The sequence below is a fragment of the Staurois parvus genome, unplaced genomic scaffold (assembly GCF_062004578.1).
Source record: "Staurois parvus isolate SC_StPar_1 unplaced genomic scaffold, SC_StPar_1.0 ptg000011l, whole genome shotgun sequence".
NCBI lineage: Eukaryota > Metazoa > Chordata > Amphibia > Anura > Ranidae > Staurois > Staurois parvus.
Window position 1 is genome coordinate 28,163,881 of NW_028317807.1, and position 25,961 is coordinate 28,189,841.

A 25,961-nucleotide genomic window follows, 5' to 3' on the forward strand; every position below is an offset into this window, starting at 1 on the left:
TTTTTTCTTTTGTCCCTTTCAAATTTTGTATCACTTTTATTGTTATTACAGGGAATGTAAATATCCCCTGTGATAGCAAAAGGCGGTGACAGGTACTCTTTTCTGAGAATTCTGGAGTCTATTAGACTATAGATCTCTCCTTTGCTATTAAAGCATTTGATCACACCATCCGGCGAAACTAAAGTGATGAAATGCTCATAGCTTCTGGTTTCTTAGACTATAGAGATGATTGGAGCTATTTCGGTCTCCGAACAGCTCTATGGTCAGCTGGCTGCATTCTCAGGTTCCCCGCTGGGACGGGAGAGCCCTATAAAGCAGTAAAAGGTGGCAGGACACTGTACTAAGGGTACTGGCTGGGTGACAGTGTGATCAAAGGGTTAATAGGGGCGATCAAAAGGGTTAAATGTGCTAATCTAATGCTTGTGTGTAAAATATAGTGCTTTTACTGAGTGTGTTCTCTTCTCTCCCTGGACCAGCATAGGGCAGCAGGCGACACATGCATATGCATGCACACCCAGAAATAGAAAGCAACGTAAGGGTATGGTTGGCAAGTAGTTATTAAAAAAAAACTTGAAAAAAATGTTCTCAACATTCTATTTTTTAACATTATTTTTCTTTTCTTTTTTTTACAGTTTTTTTTAAATACTTTTATCAAAGTAATGCAATGTTACATTGTGCTACCCTGGGGGGTGATCAGGGATTTTATTTTTACACTTTGCATTGCAGGAGCAATAAAGATTATTGCTCTGCAATGTAATGTTTGCTTTGAACTGTCGTGAATGGGATCATGAGTGATCTGTGATTGGCTCCAGCTGGTCACATGGTACAGTGTGCTGTGATTGGCCCATGTACTGTGTGAGAGCTGTGGGCCAATAACAACTCTCCAGGAACAAAAGCAAACCTTTAATGAATCAGATTTTTGTCAGCATTGTGATCATGTGATCGCATAGCATTCACATGATCACTGGATCCCGATTACCGGGATCCGCATTCCACTGTCGCAGTGGTCGCGGGGGGATGCTGTTCCTGTAGCTACCACCTGTCTGCAGTAAAAGTACTGTGGGCAGTCGGCAAGTGGTTAAGGAGCTAATATTCAGTGACTTAAGAGTTACTGCATGCAGCATGGCAATCGGTGGTGCGCTGTGTCCCTGGTACACAGTGGATCATCGATTAGTGGAAAGAGCTGATGAGGTCAGCTCTGTCATGTGTCCAATCACAGCTGATCACATGTAAATAAGTAAATGCAGGTTATCAGCAGTCCTCTCCTCACGCTGACAGCCCGTGAATAGAGGAGATCCGGTAATCGGCATTCCTCAGAGGAGACATGTACACTGATCATCAGGGCACTGATGATCAGTGCCCTGATGATCAGTGTAGCCCCATCAGTGCCACCTGTCAATGCCCATCAGTGCCACATCAATGCCACATATCAGTGCCCATCTGAGCTGTCTACCAGTGCCAGTCAGCGCCACCTATCAGTGCCAATCAGTGCCACATATCAGTGCCACATATCAGTGCTACCAATCAGTGCCACCTATCAGTGCCAGTCAGTGTCACCTATCAGTGCGCATCAGTGCCGCCTATCAGTGCCGCCTAACAGTTCCAATCAGTTCTGCCTATCAGTGCCAGTCAGTGCCGCCTATCAGTGCCAGTCAGTGCTGCCTATCAGTGCCATATATGAGTGTTGCTTTTCAGTGCCCATCAGTGATGCCTGTCAATGCCCATCAGTGATATCTACCAGTGCCTCCTCATCAGTGCCACCTATCAGTGCCCATCAGTGCAGCCTCATTAGCACACATTAGTGAAGGAGAAAAATCACTTATTTACAAACTTTTATAACAGAAACTAAATAATTTATTCCACATTGTGTGATAGGTTCTGTATGGGACCCAGGGGCGGACTGACAACTCATGGGGCCCGGGGCAATAGGGGATCATGGGGCCCCTGTGTCCTTGCCCAAACTCAAAAAAGCCTATGAAAAAGGTACCAGGGGCATCTCATGGGACCCCCTACTGACCCTGGGCCCTCAGGCAGTGCTCGAGTTTCCAAATGGTCAGTCCGCCCCTGATGGGACCTTTCACTTACCAAAACCTCAGAGAATTAAGCACTGTTTCTGGTTACTGGAAGCCCACAAGCGAACTAGCCTAACAATCTTGTTCTTTTCTTTTCTGCTCATTTGGGGAAAATTCCCTCCGTAGGAGAGCTTTGATTAAACTCTGAGTCCTGGAGGTCCATTGGGACTATTTCAAGTGGTACTGTGCTATATTTTATTGTGTATTCTACCTTATGATTCACGTTTGCGCATATCAGTCTCTAATTCGTCATGTGTATAATATTATTATTATTATACAGTATTTATATAGCACCAAAAGGTTTGCTCAGCGCTGTACATTATAGTGTGGGACAGAACATGAGACAATACAGTAACAAAACAGTACACGAGGGGTTCGAGGGCCCTGCTCTTTCAAGCTTACAATCTAGGAGGGGGGGGATAGTGGCACAGGAGGAAGTGGCTGTGGGGGATGAAGTGGTAGGAGGAGTGGAGGAGATTGGCTGTTAAGTGAGGGTGGGGTAGGCTTCCTTGAAGAGATGGGTTTTCAGGGTGTGCCTAAAGGTGAGGAGGGTAGGTGACAGTCTGATAGATTGGGGTAGTGAGTTCCAGAGGATGGGGGAATGCCTGGAGAAGTCCTGCAGTCGCGCGTGGGAGGAGGAGACCAGGGAGCTAGAAAGTAGGAGGTCTTGTGAGGAGCGAAGAGTACGGGTTGGGCGGTATTTGGGTATCAGGTCGGTGAGGTAGTTTGGGGCAGCGTTATGAATGGCTTTGTATGTCAGTGTTAGTAGTTTGAATTTAATGCGTTGGGCAATCGGAAGCCAGTGGAGGGTTGGTAAGGTGGATTAGTCTGGCCGCAGAGTTCAGGATAGACTGGAGTGGGGATAGCCTATGTTGGGGTAGGCCAGTGAGAAGGGAGTTGCAGTAGTTCAGGCGTGAGATAATAAGGGAGTGAACGAGTTGTTTAGTAGTGTCTGGGGTTAGGTTATTTTGGAGATGTTGCGGAGGTGAAGCCTGCATGAGTTTGCCAACGATTGGACATGGGGTTTGAAGGACAGATTTGAGTCTAGGGTAACACCTAGGACTTTGGCTTGCGGGGTGGGACTGATGGTGGCGTTGTTGGTCGTGATGGAAAGGATGGGGGGGGGGAGGCGCAGGCTGGGGGGAAAATTAGGAGCTCGGTTTTGGAAAGGTTCAATTTGAGGAAATGGAGCGACATCCAGTCTGATATGTCGTTCAGTAGGTGGGAGATACGGGTGGAAACTGAAAGGGTGAGGTGAGGGGTGGAGAGGTAAATTTGCGTGTCATTAGAGGTGATAGTTGAAGCCGTGGGAGTGTATCAATTTGCCGAGGGAGGAGGTGTAGATGGAGAAGAGAAGGGGCCCGAGGACAGATATCTCTGCTAATCCATTCTTAATACAGACTGATTTGCTGTTCATCAAACGCTGTGTGATTATTGTGTGTGCTATAGTCTGGAGGATACCTGGCAAAGGTATTATGATGGTGTCAGCAGGGGTTGTGCTCTGGCCAGGGCTCAGAAGTGAACAGGGAATCCAAAATATTCAGTGGCTCTAAAGGGGGTAGCGCTACATACACATTATAGCTGACCTCCTTTTACCTATTTATAAAGTGTTCTACATAGTAAAATCAGTCTGTATATTCGGTAAAGCACGGTTGTTATACTCACTATGAAGCCTAAAGGGTTAATCCTCCACATTGTGTAAAAAGGGTGTTTGATCCCGTCTTCTCTGATCCTCCCCTTCTTTTGTTGTCCCAAATCCATCTGCCATAGTTAGAGCAGCAGTGGCAAGTCTGCACATTGTCTGTATGGTGTGCAGTGCTAGAGAGTTTTTTACTTTTTCTTTTGGGAGGGTGATCAGCACGGGGCCAATCAGCATTGTCCAGGCAGAGGGTCAGGGGTTATGCAGCCTCATAGAACAGTCATAGGAGAATGAAAACTCCTCCTACAAGATTAACCAGTGCTCTGCCAGACACTGATAAAATTCACAAGACTGCCATATACTGCTGGTAAAAAAAGGTATTTAACAGTTTATATTTACTAAAATGATTGCACTTCCATGTTCTGTGTACTGTAGAATACTGGATATAGTGAATGCAGGGTCATGAGTTTAGTACAGGGGCGTACATACAGGGGTTGCAATTGCGACCTGGCCCCATGCTGCAGGGAGCCCGTGAGGCCTTCTCCGTACGTCTGGAAAGGAAGAGCAGCGGGGCCAGCTGCATATAAAGGAACCAATCTTTCCATGTTCCTCCTGCAGCCACTTAATGTCTGTGGGAGGGAGAAGAGGAGAAGTCAGCAATCAGCGACTGCAGGAGGAACATGGAGAGATTAGTTCCTCCATAAGCAGCCACCACCGCTGCTCCTCCTATCCATCTTTTTTTCTGCTGTCCCCATGTGCTCTCCAGCCCCCCAAGCTCTCTGGCTCCTGTACTCTTTCCTGCCCCCCCCCATGCTCTCCAGCCCCTGTGCTCTTTCCTGCTCTCCTCTGTGCTCTTTGGAACCCCGTGCTCTTTCCGGGACTCCCCCCTTGTCCCTCGCAACTCTGTTGGGTACCCCCTCCCCTCTCCTGCTAGCTGCTGTGGGGGATCTGTCAGATCTGCCAGGATGGAGAGCGGGAAGGGGACAGTAAATGTGTTATTTACTGGCCTCTTCCTTTGCACAATGGAGAGTCAGTGATCCATACTGTGCTTACTATGTTTCAGTTTGTGAATGAAGTGAATGAAGTGGAAGTTCTGTACAGAGCTATTCCTATCCATTCATTCAGTGCAGCTGAGGCTGCAGAGATGGAGATTGAGGGCTATGTCCGCAATCTCCTTTCTCTGTCTCAAAGGTGGGACATCAGAGGTCTGTTTAGATCCCTGATATCTCACCAAAGCCCCCCAACAAGGCTCCTAGAAAAAAAGTGTAAAACTAATTAAAAAGAATATTGTAAAAAAAGTAAAAAAATAAAAATAATAACAAAATAAAATAACAAAAATAAAAATAACTACTGACACCAGTGGTGGAACTACCAGGGCCACAAAGGTTGCACTTGCAACCGGGCCCTAGCGTTCCACCTTCTGGTTCGGTTGGAAGGGCCTCAGCCAAGGGTCAGATGGGCCCTTCATGGTTTCTTGCACCGGGGCCCTGAAGGTTCTAGTTACGCCACTACTTTAGTAACACTTTAAGCAGTTACAGCAGTATTTTTTTCCTTTTAGGACAAAGGTTTTATATAAATGAATGAAAACTCATCATTTTAAGCACCCCTATCAGCATTACAGGGTTTGCCTCAACCCTCTACCTGGACAGCTTGGTCTGTTCAAGAATAAGCAACAAACTTACTGGCCAGATTACCAGGTGAAAAAAACAGAAAAAAGCCTAACCTCTTGTTGTGGTAATTGCCTGTGTAATTTGCACTTTTATGGCCAACTGCCGCACATATGCATTCAGGGGAGCAGTAGGTTGTGTGCTGAGATCACACTCACGCTGTCATCAACAGCTCTCCGTTAAGATTTTTGATCAGTAACCAATGGTATGGTCTCCCGATCATGTGACCATTGGGAAATCCAACCACAGCAAAACTTTGTTTTAGGTTTTAGATAGAGTGGAGAGGGATTAGAACGTGTCAGGTTTTAATTGCTGTCTGTGCCCCTGAAGACTAACCTCTCTATGTGTCATGTTTACTGTAATCAAAGTTCTGGGTTGTCACCAGAACAGGAATAGAAGGGAAATCCTCCAATGGGTCCACTAGTTCTGGTGACCCTGGTAAAAACAAGGGATTCCCTTCTTTTGGAGGGATTTTCTGTAATGTTTTTGGGACAGGAAGTGAAGGGAAATTACTCCAGGGGGACACATATGACAAATAATGCTGTGCTTTAACCACCTGGGAGGATGTCATATGACGTCCTCCCACTCTAGCTGCATTTGTGCGCCCCTCAGGGGTGATTGGTGGTGCACTGTGTCCCTAGGACACAGCGGATCACCGATCGCGATATAGAACGTAGGCTCTACCATGTGATCAGCTGTGTCCAATCACAGCTGATCACATGTTAAGAGGAAATGCCGCTTATTGGCAGTCCTCTCCTCATACTGACAGCATGTGAGGAGAGGAGAGCCGGTAAGCGGCATTCCTCAGAGGGGACAGCTACACTGATAATCAGGGCCCAGCCACATCAGTGCTGCATTTCAGTGCCCATCATTGCTGCAGATCAATGCCAATCAATGCCAGATATCAGTGCCCATCAGAGCCAAATATCAGTGTTCATCATGCCACATAACAGTGCCCATAGGAGCTACTTTTCACTGCCCATTAGTGATGCCTGTCAATGCCCATCAGTGCTGCCTATCAGTGCCTCCTCATCAGTGCAGTCTATCAGTACCCATCAGTGCTACCTATCAGTGCCAGTCAGTGCTGCCTATTAGTGCCAGTCTGTAACAGAACCGGACCCCGACTGCACTAGGGTATTTCTGTTAGCCTCCCTGTCCGAACACAGATCCACAGACACCACTGCTGACCATACAAGAGGAGACAGCACCTTACTTGAAGGAAACCAGGAGATATATTGCTTTATTTTAACATAGATACAAGATATATACACATTCAAGGGAACAACCCACCTCCCTGCATATGGACACAGGGCGGGGCAAACCAAATCTAGCAACCAGAGACACATCAGAAGACAACCCCATCAGGGGGAAGGGCTGCCAGAAACACCCCCCACCAAGCCAATACACATAGACACATACAACCCATAAGAGTTTGCTCCTGAGCAAGACATACAATAGAACAATGGGATGCACCACATGGCAGTAAACGATGATCAACCCCCACCTATACATGTCTACACAATATCAGAACATTCCACCCTGTACCCCTAACAGGCACAGGGTGACTTAAACATAATAGGGATATGGGGAGCTGAGACAGGGGTCCCCCCACCCCCCAAAGTCACTCCCGTCACACAGTCAATGCTGCTTATCAGTGCCTCCTCATCAGTGCAAGAAATTCTGAAGGACCCTCTGCACACTGGTATATACCCTTTCAAGCAGACTCTGCAGTAAATAGGGATATTTAGTTCACACATATTGCAATACATGCTTAAGCTGGCCAACTGGGTCATAGTAATCCCTCTATGGCCAGTCCTACTCTGCCCTGCCTACGCAAGTGCTACTGTGGACACAATGCCAACATAGGGGAAAAGACACAATGGGGAGAGCTACAAGGTTCAGGTCTGGCTACTGACCCAACAATACAACAAACAAGAGATACCTTCCTCATCAGTGCAGTCTATCAGTACCCATCAGTGCGACCTGTCAGTGCTGCCTATCAGTTCCTGTCAGTGCTGCCTATCAGTGCCCGTCAGTGCCGCCTATCAGCGCCCATCGGTGCTGCCTATCAGTACCCATCAGTGCCCATCAGTGATGCCTGGCAATGCCCATCAGTGCCATCTATCAGTGCCTCCTTATCAGTGCAGTCTATCCATACCCATCAGTGCCACCTATCAGTGCTAGTCAGTGCTGTCTATCAGTGCCCTTAAGTGCCGCCTATCAGGGTCACATATCAGTGCCCATCACTGCTGCCTTTCAGTGCTAGTCAGTGCTGTCTATCAGTGCCCTTCAGTACCACCTATCAGTGTCACATATCAGTGCCCATCAGTGCTGCCTTTCATTACCCATCAGTGCCATCTATCAGTGCTGCCTATCAGTATCCATCAGTACAGCCTCATCAGCAGACATCAGTGAAGGAGAAAAATTACTTATTTACACAATTTTATCAGAAACTAAGAAAAACTTTTTTCCCCAAAATGTATTTTTTTGTTTGTTTAGCAGAAAATAAAAACCTCAGTGGTGATTAAATACCACTAAATGAAAGCTATCTCTCAAAAAAAAAGATAAAATTTAGTTTGGTTACAGTGTTGCATGACTGCGCAATTGTCAAAGTATGAGAGCACTGAAAGCTGAAAATTGGTCTGGGCAGGAAGGAGGTGAAAGCACCCGGTAGGCAATTGGTTAAAGAGGATCTTCAAAAATAAAAGTCATCAACTATAAATACTGAAGTGTAATTCCTTAGCCATTGTTTACTGAAAATATACATTGTGTAAACATTTGCAAAGATATAATGCAACATACAACATCGGACGTCCCACATTGTTAGTCTACAGCATACATCTTTAGGGGTCTTTAGTACACTGGAAAGCCAATAATGACATTTTAGCATGATATGGCCGCAAAGGGGTTAAAGCTCATGGGCGTCTCCCATAAGGTGGAAGTAGGAGGGGTTTTCAGTCGACAGGGACGCTTTCTCGCAGCTAGAATATCTGGAAAGAGGGTGTGGCTATGATAATAGTGGGCGGTGCTGGCGACGTCCCTGGCTTCACCAAGCCGCAGCTGATCAAAGCGATCTAAGCATCCCGAATGGTGCAGCTGGTGACAGACCGGTCCGGTGAGTACAGTCCTCTCTTCATACATCCCGGGAGGGAGAAGGATCACACACAGAGGATCACAGACATATCTCCACCACAGTCATCAGGAACCTCATTACAGCATATAGTGACAGTGGCAGCTGAGTGCAGGAAGAAGAGGTGATCATTACAGACACATGGAGGAGATAAACTGTATTATTATTGTGTGAAGGCTTTGTGAATGGAGCCTGATGACAGCAAGGTGTCTAATGTCCAACACTGTTCTAGTACACAACCTGCAGTATTATAGTACACATCATGCTCTGCATTGCTATAATATACACATCATTCTTTCCTGTATTATAATACACAGATCATGTTTTCCATTACTGTAATATACAGATCATTCTTTCCTGTATTATAATACACAAATCATATTTTCCAGTACTACAATATACAGATCATTCTCTCCAGTATTGTAATACACAGATCATTTTTCCAGTATTATGATATACAGATCATTCTTTCTTGTAATATAATATACAGATCATTCTTTCTTGTACTATAATACACAGATCATATTTTCCAGTATTATAATATACAGATCATTCTTTCCTGTATTGTAATATACAGATCATTCTTTGCAGTACTACAATATACAGATCATTCTTTCTTGTATTATAACACACAGATCATATTTTCCAGTATTATAATATACAGATCATTCTTTCCTGTATTGTAATATACAGATCATTCTTTGCAGTACTACAATATACAGATCATTCTTTGCAGTATTATATTACTGTATACAGATCATTCTCTCCAGTATTCTAATATACAGATCATTTTTTGCAGTATAATATATATATATCTTTCTTAGAGCTAACATCAAGATCGTCATTTCATTCATGAACAGAAAGCTGTAGCAATCACATGATTGCTCAGACTCCTGCTGCTGCCACCCATCCATGTGTATATATGGTACATATATGTGTTTTTTCTCTATACCCATCACCATTTTCCCTGTTACAGCTGTGTCTGTTGTGTCAGTAAATTACATCAGAACCTGCTATACATGCCTGTTTTCTACAAATGTGCAGCCTCCCTCTACAGCCTCCATTCTCCATCTCCCGTCTAACTGACAGCTGTACTCTTTTGTTACCCACAGCTTCCCCCCCCCACCCCCTTACCCCTGATGCCCATCGTCCTGATCAGCTCAAAATAAAGCCGACAGCAACTCGCCTATGTATCAAACAGCAGCCACGGACGATCATAATATCTTTATTTTCACAAAGGACTGTAGCATTGCATTGCAGCCACCTGTTAATAAGCATTGGCCTTTTTTTCCCTGGTGAAAGGTGGGCATATCACAAACCTGGAGGTTCCTAGTGGTCCTTTTACAAGTCTGTATGTGATTTGTCCATTGTTTCCAAATCCCTGGACACTGGTTGTCTGCATTGCAGTAGCTTTTAATCTGTTGACATGATATATGACTAATGACACAAAACTTTTGTCTGTCTGAGTGTGCCACTCTAGCTATGGGCTCTATTAATTGCTATAGTGCACATACAGATATTTTTGTTGCTTGCTGTCCCTGCAATGCATCTATACATCCTCCCCAGCCTGGGGCGCATTATGCCTGCAGTGCAGCAGTGATACACACTGACAGATCTGAGAGATATTCATACAGCATTGTGCAGTAAAAGGTAATGAGTTCTTCTCCAATCCATACATTACGCTCAACTATAGTGACACATATACTGGTTACTGTAGTAGCCACTGAATGGATGAGGGTTTCATTAGTATAGTAAAAAGATGCAATGAGAGCCATTGATGAAGGATTGACAGGTGCACTTACCAAGAGGCATTACGGATTCTGTTCACTTTGTCAATTCAAATTGCAGGAGGTAAGGTAGTTATACATTTTTTCAGCATTTATTCCGTAGTATGGCAGGCCCCTAGTTCTCTGCAAATTTTTTTTTTTTTCTTGCCTCTCTAATTTAAAACTGTGCTTGGGATGCTGTTAAATATCAGCTGTATTTTGTCAGAGTGCCAGAGCACAAAACGACGAATTGCCCTCCAGAGACCATTTTTTAAAAGATTTATTACCATTAGTACATAAAGCCAGAGGTTATTTTTAAAACACATCTCTTTTCATTAGGCCTCTGAATATAAAACCTAGTGATCCATGTAACTTCCACTTGTCTGATTTTACAGTGAGGAGAAAATGCAGCACAGATGTTCGGAGAAAATGCAGGAAGGGATGCACTGCAGGTGCTAGCATTTCCAATCTGCCTGTGAATTAGGCAGATTGAGTCATTTATAATACATCTAAATATAATCGCACTCTTTATTATCCCCTGTGATTATGACCAGTCAGTGTTAGAGATAGAGTGTAAAAAACGTTGCAAGTGTCCTTTCTTAGAAAACATAAGAAATATATTTATTTTCCAAATGTTATAAATTGAGGTTTTTCTATCTAAGATAAGGGGTTTTTGCTGTTTAAATGGTGTCCTTTAGGGCACTGTGCAATGCTACGAATATTCCAGATCAGCTGTTTGATGAAAAGCAAGCAGCAGACAAAGGAAGGAAGCACCCTCACTGGGTGGGTAAAATAAAAGACGCATGCTCAGAGAATAAAATTAAGCTTAATCCATGACTGCTTCTAACTAGTCCCATGTAGCATGCAGCCCTGCCTTTATAATGGTCCCTGCAGGTGTGGGGGTGGAACCCAATGATCCAGTTTAACGTGTGTGGCATGTATGACAGTGACAAATGACTTAGCATGCTGCAAAGCACTTCTGCTTTATTATCTATCTATATCTCTCCACCCATTCATCCATTCTTCTACCCATCCATCCATCCATTTGTCTGCCAGTCCTTCCGTCTGTCTATCTATCCATACCCATCCATTCATTCATCTACCCATTCAACAATCCATCTATCCATCCATTCATCCATCCTTTTTTCCATCCGTCTGTCTATGTATCTATATCCATCCATTATTTCATCTACCCATCCATCGATCCATCCATCATCTATCTATCCAGTTATTTACCACAGTGCCAGATTTCAATTAGATCAAATCAGTATGGGCGAGGTTAATGATGAACAGTTCAGAAATGCAATATCCTTGAAAAGGTTTTTCTAAAGATATGAACACATACCTAATTTTTACATTAAATGACGTTGCTTTCACACTTAATAACTGATGTGCAGAATCCATTGTTTCGGTCACCTGTTGTAGAAAGACATGCGACCAGCACAAAACACTCGTATAGTCATGATTGCATATTGCTCTGCCTTGATGTCTATAATCCTAATGTTACTTTTAAGAATGTTTATTATACAGTGCAATCCTATTTGATTAAACGTTATTGTTGTTACTGAAACATTTGAAAAGTCCATCTGAGTTTCAAACTCATTCATCACTAGTACTGTTTGTTTAATTTAATCCCATGTTTTAAAATACATATTCATCATTAAATAAACAGTAATAAAAGTATGTGTTATCAGATCATGTTGTGTATAATGTAGGCATGAAAAATGCTGTATTGCCACGTACTTATTTCTTACATATACATTTTGAGATGTATAGGGTGGGGTAGATACAAGATCAATCCCATATTATATCAGAGATTGCTAACATTCATTAAATATAATGGCATATTAACTACAGCAACCATAAACTGGGAAATATGCAGAAGGCCATTGAGGATTTTGATATGTCAGATGCAGCTTTTTCATATGGCATGGAGTTCTGCTTTGTCATGACAGCAAGAGAATGTCTGGCCTGGCAGTTTACTGGATTAATAGGAAGGTGGGGGATGAAAAGGAACAAAGGGCGAGGAATGATGCATAAAATATCTGTCCTAGAATACGAACACTGCTTGCTTGGAGAGATGCCTTCTTGGTCCTTGTTCCAGTCATAGAAAGCATCATTGTGATATTAGTTATGCATGACAGTTCACTGAAGATCAGCAGCCACACACAACTCATACAATGGGATGAAAGAAAAATCCTAGTGCCAGTTTTCCTATTAGTTGTAAGGATGCTGCTGTCCTTTGTAATCTACTTTTTCTTTCACATTAATATTTTCTTTTAAATTAATAAAATCAATATTAAATATAATTTACAAAGCACATATGCAGTTTACTGAACTGAAAATACAGATATTATTGCTGGCTGTTTAAAGGTAGAAATGCAGAAAGAGAACGCATACCTGCACATCAATACATACATATGTGTCTTAAAAAGTGCAGCATTTGCATGTTGATATATAGGCTTCTTTTAAAAATGTTGAAATACAATATAAGGAAATGAGGAATAATGAGTACGAAAGTAATTGTGTGAAGAATGAAACCGCGTCTGTGGGTGTGTGATGGAAAGTGTGCATGTCTATAATTATAGCTGAACTCACATAATAAAATATAATTAACAATGCGGTTATGAATTTATTAAAGCTGAACTCCAGGAAAAATTGATTTTAAAGGTTGGACCCTCTAATGTTTGCTATGTAACATGTGCAGGGGATTACTGATGAGCTTGGGATCGGTCCAAACCAAAGTTTGTCCCAACCCGGAAGTTTGCTGTCATTGCTGGGCCAATGAGCTCCAGGAGGGAGATTCTCTGCTATGCAGTTGACATACACAAAGGAAGGGGGTGATGCTTGCAACATCATTGATCTAATATGGCCATATTAGGTCAATGATGTCATGAGCATTCCTCCCTTTTCTGTATGTGCAGGGTCAGGGAATCTCCCATCCACAGCTCATTGGCCCAGCATTGACAGCTAATTTCCAGGTTTGGACATTACCCAAACTCATCTGTACTAGGAATGGTTGAAGAGTAACTCCACTTTTGAAATAAAAAAATCCCATCTGGGTGATTAATGTACATTGCAGGGATTTTACCAAACTTTGTTGCAGATTCCTACCTTTTGTTATTCTGAAGAAATAGTTGTTTGTCTGTGTCCATGTGCAGAGTGAATGGGAATGGTTTTATAATTATCAATCAGCTGCTGCACCTGCAGGGCTTTAATGAGGATATTGGCAAGAAATCTCATCCATTTAGATGTGATTTGCCCATTAGGAGTATCTCACAAAAAATTACATTTTTGTTGCAGGGGATGGCAAAAATCTGACTTATCTTAGGGCAGACTTCTGGGAAAATCAGTGAGCCAATCATTCAAGCAGGAAATGACATTTTCAGGGGGTATTCTATACACCATCTGTGTACAGAACACCTCCAGGTAGCCATATTGCATTGCCTTTTACAGAACATTACAGCACTGCAGATTGAAAAGGAAAGGTAATTTTTTAATAACCAATTACAATATGACTTGAGTTGCAAATGTATATGCTATATTATTTTTTTTCACACAAAAGTGGAGTTACCCTTTAAATTGTTATTGGTAGTTTGTTCCAGATAGATACAGTCTGAATGGTGATCTTCCAGGGGGTGCTGCAGTGACTTCCTGTCTTTTACAGTGAGTATAACAAGCTGCTCTCTCAGAACCTCTAACATGCAGCAATGGTACAACATGACGTTCATTTCTCCCTTCTCTACACGTTATCCAGTCACATAGCGCCTTGTATCCATTGAAAAGAATACAAGACACTTTTTGAATGGAGTAGATGCCAAACGAATGACTTGATATACACTGCTCAAAAAAAATGAAAGGAACACTTTGAAAATACATCAGATCTCAGTGGGGTAAAAATATCATGCTGGATATCTATACTGATATGGACTGGGTAATGTGTTAGGAACGTAAGGATGCCCCACCCTTTGATGGAAATGAAAACTATCAACCTACAAAGGACCGAATTCAAAGACAGCCCAAAAATCAAAGTGAAAAATGATGCAGCAGGCTAGTCCATTTTGCTGCAATTTCGTTGCAGTAGTATGGTACTCAGTAGTTTGTAAGGCCCCTATGTACTTGTATAATTGCCTGACAACGTCACGACATGCTCCTAATGACATGACGGATGGTGTCCTGGGGTATTTCATCCCAGATCTGTACCAGGGCATCACTGAGCTCCTGGACAGTCTGAAGTGCAACCTGGCGGCATTGGATGAACCGAAACATGATATCCCAGAGGTGTTTTATTGGATTTAGGTCAGGCGAGCATGGAGGCCATTCAGTGGTATCAATTGCTTCATCCTCCTGGAACTGCCTGCATATGCTCGCCACATGAGCCGGGCATTGTCGTGCACCAGGAGGAACCCAGGACCCACGGCACAAGCGTAGGGTCTGACAATGGGTTCAATAATTTCATTCTGATACCTAATGGCAGTCAGGGTGTCATTGTCTAGCCTGTGTGACCCTCCATGGATATGCCTCCTGGGACCATCACTGACCCACCACCAAAACAGTCATGTTGAATAATGTTACAGGTAGCATTACATTCTCCACGGCTTCTCCAGACCCTTTCACGTCTGTCACATATGCTTAGGGTGAACCTGCTCTCATCTGTGAAAAACACAGGGCGCCAGGAGCGGTCCTGCCAATTCTGGTGTTCAGTGGCAAATGCCAATCAAGCTCTATGGTGCCGGGCAGTGAGCACAGGGCCCACTAGAGGATGTCGGGCCCTCAAGCCACCCATATGAAGTTGCTGATTGTTTGGTCAGAGACATTCAAACCAGTGACCCCCTAAAGGTCTTTTTGTAGGGCTCTGTCAGTGTTCATCCTGTCCCTTCTTGCAAAAAGGAGCAGATACTGGTCCTGCTGATGGGTTAAGGACCTTCTATGGCCCTGTCCAGCTTTCCTAGAGTAATTGCCTGTCTCCTGGAATCTCCTCCATGCTCTTGAGACTGTGCTGGGAGACACAGCAAACCTTCTGGCAATGGTACGTATAGATGTGCCATCCTGGAGGAGTTGGACTGCCTGTGCAACCTCTGTAGGGTCCAGGTATCGCCTCATGCTACCAGTAATGACACTGACCCTAGCCAAATGCAAAACTAGTGAAAAACAGCCAGAAAAGATGAGTAGGGAAAAAAATGTCAGTGGCCTCCACCAGTAAAACAATTCCTGTTTTGGGAGTCATTTCATTGTTGCCCATCTAGTGCATATGTTGTTCATTTCATGTGGCATAGTCTACTACTGACTACTGAACATCCCCAGCAGCCCTGCAGATGTTACATAGCAATCAGTAGAGGTAACCACACAGGTCCAATTTAACTTTTAAAAAAACATTTTTTATAGCTTTAAAGCTGAGCTGCAGTCCGATATAAAAGACACAAATTAAAGCAGACCTTGCAGTACAAGCAAGGTCTTCATCTTTACTTTACCACCCCGCCCCCCATTACTAATTAGAAAAAAAAAACTTTAGTTAGTTAATAACTTAAACTTCTGAACTGCAGGTGATGTCACCATTCCTCTGACAAGATCCTGAGGATGCTGAGTAGCCCAAATCACATGAGATGACAGTCCAGCATAGTGCAGTAGCATCTTCTCAGGAGGTTTGGACTACTCAGTATTTATACTAAGAATAAAAAAGGAGAGTATCCTACTAGGTCGGAAAGATATATGTAAATTATACTACCAAATATCTGGGTGGGAGCTGTCCACAATATTCATAATCCAGAAAACGTCATAAAAATGGACACACTTTCACATTGTGTTGCAAAAATGTAAAAGTGGAGCTAATTAACTCTCTTTTGGCGTACAGAGAGAAAAACTGGCTCAGACAGATTTGGCAAAAGTCTCTCGCGTTCATTCGAAAAGTGGCCAAATCCAAATACAAGTTCTAGACAGGTACATGAACTTGTCACATTCTTCACCACTTTTAGAATGCATGAGAGACACTTTTACAAAATCTTCCTGCACCAGTCTATATGAGTTCCAGGGAATGATGCAGAATATTGCTGCCCATAGACATAAGCCCTTAGGGCAGCTTATCTAAAGAGCACTGCAGACCATTCCATAAACTTGCAAGGTTAGCTCTACTGAACTCAAACATTAATCTCTACATGGAGAGGAGGGGGAAGAGGTTACAGATACTGACAGACAGGGCCATGGATAAAGGGGTGCCACCAGTCCTCCTGTACAGAGCCCAGGCCAGCAGGGGGGCCCAGGCAGCTGGGTCAATTGGATGTGGGCATGGAGGGTGATCGGCACAGCAGAGAGGGGTGGAAAATACTGGAACCGATCCCCTGTATGGCTCTCCCTACAACAGTTGAAAGATTCTTCTTCAGAGAGAGCCATACAGGGGATTAGTTAAAGTATGTGCCCCCCCTCCAATGCACCGACCACCCTCCCTGTGCACTTTATATTTCCCCCTACTGCCGAGGCCCCCCTGTGTGCCCTCACCCCTGCAGTGCTGCCAACTTCCCTCCCCTACTTCCCAGCGGCAGCTGCAAGCACGGACCCTTCAGGATAGAGAGTGGGGCAAGGGTCCGGTAAATATGTCACATTTACCAGCCCTTTCCTTTCTTGAATGAACACAGGGAGTGATCAGTACTGATCATTCACTGTGTTCATTTATAAATAAAGCATGGTAAACTGTGTTTTTGGGAGGGTCCCTGTTAGATTGGCTGTATGGGGCCCCGTGGTTTCGAACAGCAGCCCTGCTGACAGACTCTATCAGCCTTGTATATCTTAGGTAGATTTACAGTGAATTGTGCAGGTTTTCTAACTGGTCCCATCAATGCTCCCCCTGAGAGTCGATGTCTGCCTGCCACCAGAGACATGAGCTCATAGTCTGATTCAAACAAGAACGCCATCCTTTTTCGTTAGCTGTGTATACAGAGCTTCATCAGGTGTGAAAAAAGTCAGGAAAATGGATGTTCTAGTTGTTGGGTCCAGAATTTCAACCCCTAAGGGACTATTTACACCAAAGTGCTGTAATAATGCACATTAAGGCTTTGCACGGTAACTCACTTTATGTGCGTTGGTGCACTGTGGTTGCAGCTTGAAGTTTGGTGCTCAAAAGGATACATGAACTTTTTATGGAGATGTCTTGCACTTTTTTGACCCCATAAACCTCAATCAAGGTGTCTGTAAATGCACGTCCCAGGTGTTTTGCATTTTTTTTTTGCTCCTGAACAACTGCTCTCTTCCCTCCCAAAAACCTGTATGTATACAAAGGCTTGCACTTCAAAACACACCTGTATACAGTTGCAAAAAAAAGGTAAAAACCCCCCTCAAAATGCCTGTATAAGTGGTTACCCAAGTCCATACCAGGTGCATGCAGGCTCAGGTTCTCTTTCTTATTCTTTTAGTAACAGAGGCTTCCAGGTCATCCTTTCGGTGTCTTTGTCATAACAATAATTATGATAGTTCAGTTATGTCGACCAGTATGCAAGGAGATGACTAATAAATGCAGTACTTATTTAGACAAATATTGGTGTTCGCACATTGCCTGCATGCTCATATCTGCCGCCTTTGCTGGCTTCATCCATAAACATGACAACAATTGTAATGAACGCAGTAAGAACAAGCAATACCTCTGTTGTCAGAAAGTGATGTCACAGATTGTTTGTCAGTTGGTATTCTCTATACTTATGGATATTGTAATGGTTGTCTGCTCTCTACGTGGGCATCATAAACACATACTGTACATTTGAGCAGTCACGTATTAGCTTTCATTATGTAATTCCTGAAAAATTGACAGCTGGGAAATGACTAATTGTTGTTTTCCTTTTCTCTAGTTTCTATTAGAATTACCTGCATGCATACATTATATTGTATATATGGATAGAGACAATTCAAAGATTAATTTCAAAAGGCAAGTCCAATGAAAATGTCTCCACTGGTGGTAAAATGGGGGCAGGGTTCGATTCCATGCTTGGTCTTCAGTCTTCTCTACAACATTTCCCAAACAACTGGCTGAAAAATGGGCTACCCTTTTCACCAGTTCTCTATATATTTCAAAATAAAATCCACTAGGGGACACATTTGATAATGGGTCCCTCTAAGGCCCCATTCACACTTGCGAATGTGGCTGTTAGCGATTACATGCGGGAGACCCAGCAGAGGTTCCTGCTGATTGGCTGCGGATGGCAGCCCCATTAAAAGCAATAGGAGGCTGGCAGCTCCTGCAACTAATTGTGGCCACTTGTATATAATTGCTCATGGAGTGATTACTTGCATATGATGCATCCAGGGCCAATAATTCACAGGTATTCACTTCATGACAACTGCATGTGAGCAACTGCAATTGGTTGTGGGACCTGTGAGCCTCCCATTGCTTTCAATGGGGCTGCTGGGCCATGGACCCCTGCTGGGTCTCCCACATGTAGTTTCTAATGGCCCCATTCTCAAGTGTGAATGGGGTGTAAAAGGTAGTTCAGCGTTCACCCAAGGCCTGTACTTGTCAATGTACCACCAGTGTCCCTGGAAAAGGGAAGACATGGCCAATGTTGACTCTTACCTATAAATATTAGTGCACCCCATTTTTCTTTTTCATTTGGGTAACAGCTGGTCAAATCATCCAGTGACATTTTGTATGTTACCAAGCTCCACCCCTCTGCCATAACCATTATCAAATTACAGAGGAATATTTTTTTAAAATAACAAACATGTCATACTTACCTGCTCTGTGCAATGGTTTTGCACAGAGCAGCCCTGATCCTCTTCTTTTTGGGTCCCCTGTGAGAGGTCTTGGCTTCTCCCCTCTGCTGAGTGCCTCCAATAGCAAGCCTCTTGCCATGGGGGTGCTCACGCAGGCTCGCTCTAGAGCCGTTCCCCTCTGTATGGACATTGTCCATTCATACACAGAGTGCGGCTTGGCCCTGCCCCTGTTCTCTCCTCATTAGCTCACTAGCTGTGATTGACAGTAATGGGAGCCAATCGGGAATCACATCCAGAAGTTTCTTTTTACCTTAATGCATAAAATTGCCGAGTGCTCCGTAACAGGCTGCTTGCTATGGGGGCATTTGGGCATGCTCACTCCCAAGATGGCTGTGTGTGTCCATAGACACACAGAACATCACTCAGCCCTGCGCCCTGCTCCCTCCTCACTGACTATGATTGAGAGCAGCGGGAGGCAATGGCATGGCTGTATCTGAGCCAATGAAGAGAGAGAGAGCTGAGAGAGCCTTTGCTCTCGTGCACATAGCTAGATCGAGATTTGGGCTCAGGTAAATATAAGGGAAAGCGGGGGGTTTGAAGAGCTGCATTTTGAAGGTTGTTTATCTTAATGCATAGATTGTGTTAAGATAAAAAAACATTTTGCCTTTAGAACCCCTTTAATGTATATTCTGGAGAATGCAGCAGTTAATGTGAAACTACTGAGACAAGTAGACGTAGATATCACCACTGTGGACATGAGAGGTTTAAAAAGAATTTCTGTTTAAATCTGATGTTTTAGGACTCATTCACACTAGTGGTTGGGGGTGGTAAAACTCCTCTGTTGAATCGCACTTTTATTGCCTCCCATCCCACCCCCACATACCTCCTTTAGCTGCAGAGGCAATGACCGGGGGTGTACGCATGCCACGGGAGGTATTAAACCCCCTGTAGTTTTCAGTGGGCACTACTACTTGCCAAATGCGACCCATTAAAGTCAATGGGTCTGCTCTGCAACCCCTCTGGCATGCTATTGCAGGGTTCAAGGGTCTAAAGCAGGCAGTGAAGAGGCAATACAATGCCTATAAAATGCTCTCAGAATTGCAATCTGAACATAGATCGCTCTTTAGAGAGGAACACTATTTATATAAAATTTTGTTTTACAAATAATCATTTGATAAAGAGTACAGTATATCCATCCTTTCTAAGAGCTTTTTGGGGTTTCTGAATGAAGCATAGGAGCAGGAGCTGTTTATTTTCCTCTCTTTAGCCTATGGAAACTCTGGAGTGAGCTAAAATAAAAGAGGGGGAGGGAAATGGAGGGAAGGCAATGAGTCATTTGTCATAGAAACAGAAAATGGATAGCAGAAAAAGACAGAGTGGTCCATCAAGTTTTTTGGGTTTTTTTTGTTGTTTTTATGTGTTTTTTTTGTTAACTTTTTTGAGTATAGATCTGTGCTTGTCTCACACATGTTTGAAGCTATTTACTGTTGACTGGCTCACTACCTCTGCTGGAAGTTTATTCCAAGCATCAAATACTCTTTCAGTAAAATAGTACTTTCTGAGATTAGTTTTGTCAGACTCTCTTGTATGCATAAACAATAGCTTGAGCTACTGAGCTCTGTAAACATCAGGCTTCTTTCATCAAATCATGTGTTTTAAAGTGTATTCTTTAGTTTGACCAAAATAAATGAATATAGGCAAAAACCACTATACACTCCCTTTTGAGTGGTTGTAGACCTCTGAAATTAACACTGAACAAAGTATATCTTTTTGTAGTGTATACCAGCCTCAATCCAAAGCATCTACTGTGGTTCCTATCTGTTAATCGAACTATAAAATAATGTATGTGATACAGCAGGATGCCCACACAAGTAAGAAAGGGTTCTTTGTTATTCTAAATACTTCATGGAACTTTGTATAAACCTGCAAGTAGAACCATTGGATAGGTACTGCCTTTGATAGGGTGACAATGCTATTCCTTATGCAGTGAAATGACTGCAGTGTTGTCACCTTTGCTGCTGCGGTATGTAAATTGCATTTCATTTAGGATATTTTACATGCCAACTTGCCTGAAAATACCTGTTTAACACTTTAAAAGGAGATAGCTAAAGACTTTATATGGACTTTAAGAAGCAACTAAGCAGTTTAGCCCAACAAGATTAAATATGCCTGCTGTGCATTTCCTTGTGTTACTTTCAGAAGATGCTGAACTGGGCTTGGGCAATCAATATAGCAGTATGAGGACTGTATTGTTAGTACAGACAACCCAGAATGTTGCATCAGGCATTTCATCAAAGTGCTATTGATCATCCTTATTTATTTGATCAGGCTGCATTCAATTTCTGAAGGCTAATATAACAGAGGGTAATATTGTAAGCCTGTTTCTTAGTATAGCCCACAGCGGATAGGTTTGGCTTCTTATGCAGTCTGCTGTATTGCTTTAGGTATAAACAATTATGTTGGAAATCCATGTTTTTAATGGCTTCGGTAGATTGGTCTGGGCTCTAATATGATGTTTAATTCTTCACTACTGTAATGGCCATACTTTAAAGAGGTATTAAACCCCAAACCAAAAATGTAATATCTTACCAATCATTAGATGTCGTGGCTGCATCAGTTTTCCTTTTTTTTTTGGCTTTTTCAGCTGGGGATCTGGCCAGTAACACACATCCTGTATTAGTGAGACATCCCTATGATGAATGAGCACAGGAGGCACAGCAGACAGCAGCATTGCCAGTCCGAGGGGGTTGAGTACTAAACGTATTAGCATATTTAAAAACAGTAACTAATTGAAGCCAAACTCCAGATCACACTTTCTAATCAGTCACGGCAGACATTTTTTTCTTTTTAGGATAAAGGTTTTACATAAATAAATAGAATCTGATCATTATAACGCCATCCCCCCCGTTAATGTTAAATGGTTTGTGTCATACATGTAATCTGATACTTTCTGGTGGAGAGCTTGAGCCTTGAAGTAAAACAGACTTGCTGACTGGATCACCAGATGAAAATAGAAGAAAGAAAGCCTAAAAAAGAAAAATAATACAGCAATCACATCTAAGATTTGGTAAGCTGCAATATAATAAATGTTTGGATTTGGGTTTAAAGTGAATCTAAAGGCTGAATGTTTTTTTTACCTGCATACATTCTATGCATGAAGGTGAAAAACCTGCAGTGTGCAGCTTTCCCCACAGCACCTCCATTATATACCTGAGCTAGGGTTGCCAGCTCATCCCTTTAAAACCGAACACATATTAATTACACAGATTCTGTGGCTGAATAAGGTGGTAATTAAACTCACCTAGTGCCTTATCTGCATTAAGTTAGAATCAGAACCTGTGTAATTAATATGTGTTCGGTTTTAAAGGGATGAGGTGGCAACCCTAACTTGAGCCCAATCTCGATCCAGTGATGGGCACAAGATCAGCAGCTCTTCCGGGTCTCTCTCTCCTCCTGAGCCACAGCAGCGGAAGCCATTGCCAGTGGGAATGGGGCAGGACTGAGCCATGCTCTGTGTGCCCCATAGACACACAGAATTGGCTCAGGAGCAAGCACACACAACAGCCCCCAGCTTGATTTGGGGGTACTCAGCAGGGAGGAGGAGCCAGGAGCGCCGGCAGGGGACACGAGAAGAGGAGGATCTGGGCTGCTCTGTGCAAAACTATTGGAGCAGGTAAGTATGCTGTATTTATTATTTTTGAAAAATGAGTCTTTAGAACCACTTTAGTTACAGGTGCTCTGTGTATATGTCCATTGAGTGTATAGTTAGCATATATCTTGCAATACAATACATACTTATGGCAAGACCTACAAATATTACTGGGTCAAAATTCAAGAAGATTACTTTTGTCTACACTGAAACACGTGCCATCCTGGCAATATGATTTCCATTTTTATGTTTATCATGCAAAGCAGTCGTGTTCTGGTTAGGTCTACAGTGGACTAATATACTGTAAATAACCCGCATATGGCCATTATAAATTTGTTGTTGAATTCGGCTTTCTCTTAGGCTTTGTCTGCCTTGCATTGACTGTTGCACAGAACTCCACTAAAGGCAGGAGGAGGCAGAGTTGCTGTCTAGACATAGCTACGCACTGGCAATTCAGATCCAAGATTACCCTATAGCTGTAATGTCTGCTTCCAGTTGGCTAGCTTAATAGAAGATGTAGTGGCTGACCCACTGATTCTCAAGTCTGTAATATTTTTGACAGCCTAGATGCATATTTAATATTTGCCTCCTATATCACTGGCTACTTTATGATATGTGATTGCTAATGTGATAATAACTCGGTAAACTGATTGCATGAAATAATAGATTATGAGGATGAAGGCATATCATCAGTCAAGAGCACCATAAAAGACCATTATTTGACAGATGCTATACAATCATAATCATAATTATAATCATAGAAGACAAATCAGTAAGATATGTAATGCATGATGACCATTCTTCCACATACTTAAATAGTTTGCTGTGTTATGATACAATTGCTATCTTATATATTTGACTCAACCATAAGCTGAGCAAATCTTTGTTTTATTTTATCATAATGTAAACAATCAACTCATGCAGACCACTATGGAGGCAAATGCTTAGGTCACGTATATTGACAAATTTTGTTGTAGCTACACAGTATTAGATCATTATTAAACTCATGCTGACCGCAAGTGAAAGCTGTTTTAACCCTGCATGCCGGGTAATTAAATACAGATTACATCTAAGTTCTTATTCAGAGCTTGTTTACACTAGCGGCCACTGGTGTGTGCTGCGACAGGAGCGGTGCCGATGCGTCATAATGACACATCACACTGTTTATTTTTTCATCTTTGCTGAAATGTCACAAAAATACATTTTATCCATTTTTTATGCACTGCAGCACATTGCAATATGGGGTAGTATGTAGCAACACACTGCACTAAAAAAAAAGTAGAGCATGTCCTACTTTTTTAGCATGCACAACTGTAACACAGTGGTGTAAATTGAACTCATAGGACTCAAGGCAAATTGCCTTGTCTATATGTTTGGACTGTGCTGTCATTGGGCAACCATGCCCAACACATATGTGTATGTTTCCCCACATCATTTGCATGTTACTGTAAGCATTCACGCATGTTGCTGTGCATTGTTATTATTAGGAACAGTGGGATAGGGATAGTTGGTATAGTTATGAGGAAAGAATGAATGTTATTCATTTCAGCTTAAAGCAGATCTCCAGGAGAATACTATTTTCTAATTTTGGGTGTGTAAACAATAGTTATAATCTAACTTGAATACAGGTATAGTGCCTTGAAAAAGTATTCATACCCCTTGAAATTTTCCACATTTTGTCATGTTACTACCAAAACCATGAATGTATTTTATTGGGATTTTATGTGATAGACCAACACAGAGTGGCACATAATTGTGAAGTGGAAGAAAAAGGATATATTTTTTTTACAAATAAATATCTGAAAAGTGTGGTGTGTATTTGTATTCAGCCCCCTGAGTCAATACTCTGTAGAACTACCTTTCGCTGCAATTACAGCTGCAAGTCTTTTTGGGTATGTTTCTACCAGCTTTGCACATCTGGAGAGTGTAATTTCTGCCCATTTTTGCATATTTGCAAAATAGCCGAAGCTCTGTCAATTTTCAAGTCTTGCCACAGATTCTCAATTGGATTTAGGTCTGGACTTTGACTGGGCCATTCTAACACATGAATATGCTTTGATGTAAACAATTCCATTGTACTCAGGCTGTATCTTTAGGGTCATTGTCCTGCTGGAAGGTGAACGTCTGCCCCACTCTCAAGTCTTTTGCAGACATTTACAGGTTTTCTTCTAAGGTTGCCCTGTATTTGGCTCCATCCATCTTCCCATCAATTCTGACCTACTTCCCTGTCCCTGCTGAAGAAAAGCATCCCCACAACATGATGCTGCCACCACCATGTTTCACGGTGGGGATGGTGTGTTCAGAGTGAGGTGCAGTGTTAAGTTTTCTACCACACAGCGTTTTGCTTTTAGGCCAAAAAGTTCAATTTTGGTCTCATCTGACCACAGCACCTTCTTCCACATGTTTGCTCTGTCCCCCACATGGCTTCTTGCAAACTGCAAATGGGACTTTTTATGGCTTTCTTTTAGACAAATGCGTGCTACACTTTTTACATATTTATTTGTAAAAAAATTTTGAAAACCATTTATCATTTTCCTTTCACTTCACAATTATGTGCCACTTTGTGTTGGTCTATCACATAAAAGTCCAATAAAATACATTTACGTTTTTGGTTGAAAGATAACAAAGTGTGGAAATTCTCAAGGGGTATGAATACTTTTTCAAGGCACTGTATTTCATGCTTTTTAGCCCATGTCAGTTCAAGATATGAACACTGTGGGGTTGATTTACTAAAACTGGAGAGTGCAAAATCTGGTGCAGCTGTGCGTGGTAACCAGTTGGCTTCTAACTTCAGCTTATTCAATTTCAGCTGTGACAAACTGAGAGCTGATTGGTTTCTATGCAGAGCTGCACCAGAATTTGCACTCTCCATTTTTAGTAAATCAACTCCCATGGATTTCTTGGAATAGGACATGGGGAGCAAGATAAGGCAGGCTACCTGCAAACTGACATAGCTGTTCATTGGTTTGTTTTGTGTGAATACAGGGGATATTTAGACACCTGTGTTCAGGCTTGTGGAATATTTATGAGGAATTGTGGACAGTCATGTTCTAGTGTTTTGACAAATTTTAATAATTCATCAGGTGATGAAATTTCTTCTGACAGAACAGTATACTGCCTTCGGGTAGTAACCTAGTGCCCAGTTGCAGCACCTTTTACCATTTTTAAAAAATCTCAGTAGATTAAATTTATCTTTTTATATTGCAGTATATCATGCATTTTGAAAAATCGTAACTGCATAATTTAAGAGAAACTTTCTATTGGTTCTGCATCAGTTATTTTTCTAATTTTATTAGTTTTTAAACCCTCTCTCTTTATATATATATATACACACTATATTGCCA

At 42.4% G+C, this 25,961-nt stretch overlaps 1 protein-coding gene across 20 annotated transcripts in view; it reads left to right on the forward strand.

Moving 5' to 3' along the window:
* The first annotated feature begins 8,397 nt into the window (after positions 1-8,397).
* Positions 8,398-25,961, forward strand: part of MAP2 (microtubule associated protein 2) — a 297,262-nt gene continuing 279,698 nt past the window's right edge. For 18 of the 20 annotated variants that reach the window (XM_089671950.1, XM_089671989.1, XM_089671981.1 and 15 more), the window contains exon 1: positions 8,398-8,493. The gene's annotated coding sequence lies outside the window, so the exon portion shown is untranslated. The remainder of the gene's footprint in view (positions 8,494-25,961) is intronic. The other 2 variants (XM_089671965.1, XM_089671974.1) reach the window with 2 other exon arrangements.